General features: G+C 33.0%; 1 long non-coding RNA gene across 15 annotated transcripts; it reads right to left on the minus strand.

The window, feature by feature from the left end:
- LOC107623975 lies at positions 1,979 to 6,929 on the minus strand. Of its 15 annotated transcripts, none has more exons than XR_002355483.1 (8): positions 6,382 to 6,929; positions 5,795 to 5,970; positions 5,475 to 5,637; positions 4,139 to 5,290; positions 3,876 to 4,026; positions 2,611 to 2,702; positions 2,369 to 2,415; positions 1,979 to 2,262 (listed from the first exon to the last, which is right to left on the minus strand). It is a non-coding gene; the product is annotated as an uncharacterized LOC107623975 (long non-coding RNA). The 15 variants fall into 15 exon arrangements; XR_001616708.2 differs by having other exon boundaries at positions 2,531 to 2,702; XR_001616704.2 differs by having other exon boundaries at positions 2,611 to 2,859.

Below are 7,209 nucleotides of genomic sequence, written 5' to 3' on the forward strand. Positions count from 1 at the left end.
TTCAGGATTTATTGAAAATCAATAACGAAATATAAATAAAATTCCAGAAATTTAGACTTCAATACATCAAAATCATATTGTAACCATTATCCTATAAAAGAGTTATTATTCAACCTAAAATAAAGGTTTAATAGATTTGATTGAGCAAAATTAAATAACTACAAGAATTCAAGTACGTTTTTGCTTTTATTATTTTTTTTAAATAATTTAACATATTATTCTAGGATTAAAGAATTCAAGAATTTCAAGAAGTGATATCAAAACTGTTCACGATTGAAGTATCGACAAATAATAAATAAATTTATTTTATTCGTGCTTGAATCTTGATTTAAATTTTGATTTAAATCTATACCGATTTTCTTTCTTGATTTGGGATTTGATGCTAAATATTGCACTAGTAATGATTCGTAAAATCAAAAGAATTTAATTGCTTGATAATTGACGTTGCACATACGCATATGAATTTGGCATACTCATCATAACTTCATAAGGATTTTGTATGCATTGTGATTCAACTTGCGAATGTGGAATTTTTTTTATACAAAAGAAAAAGAAAGGGGGTATTATAAATTTCTAAAGTTTGATGAATTGCATGCTATTCTTCCAGTGTAATATAAAGGCATATGGTCGATATGAATTATCTTGCATCATGTTCTATATATATGTTGATTTAAGTTATATATATAAATAAAAAATTAGGTAAGCACTAAAACACTATCGGCAGATTGCGTTGGTTCTAGGGTAATATTGCGGTAGTTTTCGACCGTCGCTAAACATATTGTGGCGGTTAAATATTCGCCGAAAAATAGGCCGCAAGCAAATGGATAACGGCGGTTTAAGTTAACCACTGGAATAACCGCCGCAAAATAAAAAATAATTTTAGTGGTGGTTTTTTCGATATTTGCAGCGGTTTTAAACTGTTCTAAAACCCAATTCTAGCTTTTCGTTAACCGTTCTGATTTGTAGCGCAGACAGTAGATTTTGTAGTAGTTTTTAGAAACCGTTGATATAACCGTCACTAATAAGATAATTGATTTTGTAGCGGTTCTAAAACCGCCACTATTTTCTTTACTAGTTTTAAAAAAATTTGCGATGGTTCTAAACTGCCACAATTATAATGGGTGCTTTTTAAAAAAAATGCAGCAATTTTTAATCTATCGCAATTTTTTACATTATATTTTGAAAATAATTGCTAAACTACTATATGTTGTATCATTTTTCTTTACTATAACTTATTTTCTTTACATCATAATTGATTAAACTTAAGATACATGTATAAAAGAGCACTAAATATATAAAATCATAATTTTGTATAATTGAAAAAAAATTGATAACACCAATAGAAGAAAATAATTTGCACTACAACAAATAAGGATTTTTCGCAATGATCGAAAACTGTTGCTATAGATTGAAAAACCATTCTTAAAACTTTAGGCAATGCTTTCGCAACGAGTTTTGACCTGTGGTATATGTGACCATTACCAATGCTCATAGGCAATGGTTTTTTACCTAAGGCAACGGCAACCAAAAAAACTGTTGCCATAGTTACTGGTATAGACAACAGTTTTGACAACAATTTTTAAAGATCGGTTTAGAACCGTTACTGGTTAGGCAACGGTTTAGAACCGGTCTCTTGCATGACGTAATGGTTTAAAACCATAACTGAATAGGCAACGGTTTTAAGCAGTTGTAGTTTTGTTATTCATAAAGACAACGGTTTAAAAGCGTTGCCTTTGGTAATGTCTTTTTTTTTTGGCAATGGTTTTAATACCATTGTCATTTTGTAGCTGCCTTTGGCAATGGTTTTAACACTATAGCCTTCTGTAACTTTTGACAACAATTTTTTGTAATTATACAATTCTTTATTTACAATTTTTTCTCATGTTGCATTGAAATTAATTTCACCTATTTTTTAATTTAGTGTCAATAAATAACCTTAGCTATTTGAATCAAATTACTAAATAAAACTAACTGAACATTTACCATCAAATTTGATTTATAAAGTATTATGTAAGATCCTCAATCACATTATATCATCATTGTAAAATACTATAATACTAGTCTAAGTCATAAGTACTTTTAATGATATCATCATCGTTTTTCAAAATACCATAATACTAGCCTAAGTTATAATAACCTCGAACTATATGTGGTAACTCTTTTGTAATATCGCACTCGCCCTGCCTTCTCTTTCTCAAATATGGATTAGAAAGCTCTAATTGCTGATTCTTTAGACTTTTTATTCTCAGCTTGCAGATGTGCCTATGTTAATTTGAAAAAAAAAAGAGTAACTACATAATTGGACTAAAAACATATATCATCTGACAACATCAAAGCAAATACTACAAATTAAGGATGGACTTATTACTTGGTTGTTGAAATATACAAAGAAACTGATGCACCATAAAACACAACCTGTTGACAAAATTAAAAGAGTGAATAGAGATTCCATTCCATTTATTAACCAGTTACATTGAGATGGGGTAGTAAACATTAACAACGCAAAATTGAAAGGAGATAAAGTGATTACCAAAAAGAGAAATACAAGTACTGTTCTACACAGTAAGCATGGATAAGTCCCCATGCTAAGTAGAATTGAACTTGACACACCTGATTGAATCAATCTTGTGTGATGGCTCATCATATCTTTTCATTCATTTCTCTCCTCTCAGTTTTTGTTGCCAACTGGGCCAACTACTAGACTGCCCAAAATTTTACATAAATAAGATATTTGATAAATTTAAGCTATATTTTCTCACAGAAAGGCAAACATATTAAGGCAAAGCGAGAAAGAAAAAAATAGCTAAAAATCAGTCCCTCCATGGATAATGCATAAACTAAGTTCTCCAACATTCAACACTGCAAAAGCCACACAAAGTTATAACACATTATTAAAAAAAGTATGACTAAGAAAATACTAGTTCACAGATTAGACACAGGCAGCTGATATAAACTAGCCATGGCTAGGTGAGCAACCTTGAAATTTTGTAGAATGAAAAAAGAATTACAAACACTAGTATGGATTGATAATTTTGTTATTGTCCCTTTCCTTTAGCCACTTTCCTGTTTATGATATGTCATTTATTCTCCTCCATTATCATTACAACTGTTGAACTGTATCCCTCTATTTTGAAAGAATAGATGATAGTCAGCAAAAGCAAATGCTGTTGAGGGACAACACACCGCAACTTCTCAGTTGCATTATAAAGTTTGAACAAAGGGGAACAAGACTTCAAAGTGAAAAGGTAACAAGGGAAAAACAATATATCTCCATTTTCCTGATTAGAAATTTGAACTTGAAAAGTCACAAAACCGGGCAAAAAGCAAAGAGAGCTTCAAATATTCAACAACAAATGCACACACAATGCAATCACTGTAAACACAAGTAACTATTCGAAAGGTATTTATGTCATTTCCAGAAACATATTACACCAATTGAAAGAATGATAACATTAAATTAATTCAAGGACTAAAATCATAAACACAAACTGAATTAACTTTAGAATCAAAAGTTCAGATCTTAACACCATAATCAAGTGATTTGCCCCAAAATCAGGCACTATTGAAAAGGATATATACAAACACTTCATGCTATCATTAAAGACACTAGTTACTGTGATGTCCCTTCTAGCAAAATACCTTGCTTAATTCATGGTATTTCTAATAGAAAGAACATTACACATAACTACAATTAATTCAATCACAAATTCAATCACAATCCCAATCACAAATCTCAACCATTCCAATAACATTCGCAGCCACAATTCAACATTCATATTACCAATTAATTACCACAATAATTAAATCTATTTACAGTTATTCAGTAAACTTTGTGGGCATTCTTAAATTAAAATTATTTAAATTAAACCCCATACCTTGATTAGCCGAGTTCGCATAGACTTATCATGACAATTTCCTTTCTTTTTAATTCATGGCAGCAGCGATAGCATTAATCCCCATGGAAACAACAACAGCTCCGACGCCTCTTATAGCAACCGCGTCATTTACAAATTACAATTACAGTGGCTGAAATAGTTTAAAGAAACCCAATACAAGGGCACATACAAAAATTTCAGAACAAGCATGGCAAAGACAATAAAAACATGTAAATGGACTAGAATCAAAGAAAAGATCAGACCAAAATTATTATCAATAGCTCTAGTATTTGCTCTCGGCGGCAGAGGGCTTTGGTGATGGCTGAGCAACGGCCGAAAATAAATGGAGACAGGGCGAGTTGTACAGAACCTGAATAGCAACCCTGGCAGGAAACAACAATAATTGCAGTTTCGATAACTGACAAAGAACGGAATGGAAACAAGGTAGAAGAAATAGGATAACAGTAGAGTAAAAGTGGAAGTAAAACAAGTTGAGCGAAGGACTTAAACCGAAGAGGCAGCAAAGACACCTTCTTCAGTGACTCCAATGACAGCGCGGAGCTTAGTAGTGGTCACGGCAGCTTCCGGCGAGCCCAGCGACGACAGTAGCAGCGGTGGTGGCCTTTGTCATTCTTCTTCGTGTCTCTCTCTATCTTGTTCTACTTCTCGACAGTGACAATGCGGGGCAGCGGTGAAGGTGCAAATAGCACCCCTGCTCCTCTTCTTTGCGGTTGGGACGAGGTTTAGGGTGACAGTAGCAATGTTGGAGTCAGCAAAGGGTTACTTTCACAAACATCTTGTAATTATCTTAAAAGATACAGTTGTGTTGCTATTGTGACCATTGGTGGCACTAACAATTGTGAGCAAAATTATTCTTTAAAAATAAACATGGTATTAGAATGAGTGACAATTCTGAGAAAAAGTATAATTCTGAGACAATGCCTACAAGAAGAAAGTATAAGGATAAATTGCCAAGAAAGTTATCCAAACTTTAAAATCTCAAAATGTAAATAGCATTACAAACACATTGAAATGGAATTATGGTGTACTTGTACATGGCCTAAGAAAAAGAGTTCAGCACAGAGTCAGAGGTAGATGCCATATGAGTCTAAGATAGAAAACAAAAATACCTTTTTACACTTAAATTATTATCACTACTAAAGAACGTACTTAACACTAAGTCACTAATAATTTGACTTATAACCATGTATTATCTTCATCCAACAAGAGATTATGACTGCTCATAACCAATAATAAGCCCTTCCTTTGGAATTCATTGGTCTTTCCTTTGGAATTCATTGCTAGAAAGAAATGTCCACCAATAAAAAAAATAGTAATAGAGATATAGTTTTTAATCTAACCTTGGACATCTCAACACCAATGATATTTAGTCTTGTAGAAAAGGGACTAACCAACTGCATCACCAATCAAATGAATGTAATAAGGATATTGTTAACCTTATGAATGTATGACATAAATGAAGAAACCAATTTTTATGCAATATGCACTAACAGAATCATGTAAAGCATGATAATGAAATCATGATGGAAACTCAACTCAAAAATTATAGTAAGATATTAAACAGATCAAATTCCACACCTTTTATAAAGGATGGGCCAAGATTAAGCACTGTTTCCTTTAGCTTCAGTCCAAAATTATAATCGGAAGTTTTATCATCCAACTCCTCTTTTGAACTTAGTTGTAGAAACTTTCTAATCCCCGAAGTTCAAATATTGATCACAGTAGCGGCAAAGGAGGGTACCTTCCAGTATAAAATATAAATCAATATGGAATCACTTCAACAAAGAGCCAAAAAATATCATTTAATGTCAAATTCACCTAATATAACTTAGCACATAGCACACCTAGCCAAATGATATGGATTTATGTTTATTTATTCAAACTGTCAAGAGAACTACCTCAAGAATCTGAAGCCCCACGACATGGGCCTTGGAACTGAAGTAGTGAGCAACATCCTGAGGGTCATAAACTTTAAGAAAGGGCCTATACCACATCTTAGACAAATAATAGAAGTAACCTGCATATGCCTCCAAGACCTTGACATCAGCCATTAGCAAATCCACTATAGTCAGTCCTGGAAAACAAAAAATAAGATAAAAAATTAATACGTTATTTATAGAATAAAACCACATTTAGCTCTAAAAACATAGCTCCTAACTAGGAGCGATATGCTCAGCTCAATCTTGGGCTCAATGAAAAGTGAACTTAATTCCATGATTGAGCTCATATCATTAGAAATTCAGGTGCAGCTCAAGCTCAAGAACTAATTCAAGTTAAATTAAACCTTTTGATATTAATAACCATAATAATTAAGGAATTAAATTAAAAACAGCCAACAGTAGAGTTAGCTAAGTTACAGCTTGCTTCTTAACATTTCAAGAAATTTCAAACAATACCTAATTCGTAAAACTGAATTCCAAATCAAATTAGGCACATATTAGCACACCCAAATGAAAAAGAATAAAAATTCATCATGTTTATGTACCTGCATACCAAGGTTGAGGCTAAGAAGGAGAAGAGCAAGGAGGAGCAAGAGGATCCTCGAGGTGGCCAGTAAGTCCGCTATCGATCCCTTGCTTGAGAAAATCCAATAAAGAAGACACTATAAACTAACCTTATAAAGTCCAATATCTTCATTAGAAATCTATATAGCTACAATAGATTTGAACCACGTAGGAGTAGGAGAAGATGGCAATCAAATCTGAAAAACAGGACAAAACAAAGAGCCCGGTGTCATTGTCTTCGTCTGAACGAGCAAAAATAGCATCGATGGTACCTTGGGAAAGAAGGTTCAGGGTTAGTAAGGTTTGAGGATATTTATTCAAAGAGAGGAAAGAGAAAAAAGGGTGCGTCTAATGGGATTGGCAGCATCAAAGGTCAAGTTTGATGGTGGCAGGATGTTGTGGCAAGAGAACCCGAGGGATGAGGAGAGACATTGGGCTATGGCTCTTGTAAGCGATAATAAAAGAAAAACAAGATCAAGAGAAAAGGAGGTTGAAGTATCACCGAATGAAACAGTTACTAATTATCCGCTGCTATCTTCCGTTTTTGTGGTAGTGATACATAAGATTAAGAATATTATAATACTATAAGAAAAAAGTTGAATACCATCGAATTTATCGGTGAAAAACAAAAATAATATGACGGTATGTCAGATTTTTTGTCGGATTAAATCCAATGGTATAAACTTCGCTGATAAATATTTACCGTCGGATTTTGCTGTTCGCTAGTAACTTGTGGCAGTTTAGCGGTGGAAAATTAATTTTTAGGCTATAATATCTGCTGTCAGTTACCAGCGGATTTTTTCCTATGA

Source organism: Arachis ipaensis, chromosome B10, assembly GCF_000816755.2.
Source record: "Arachis ipaensis cultivar K30076 chromosome B10, Araip1.1, whole genome shotgun sequence".
Classification (NCBI taxonomy): Eukaryota; Viridiplantae; Streptophyta; class Magnoliopsida; order Fabales; family Fabaceae; genus Arachis; species Arachis ipaensis.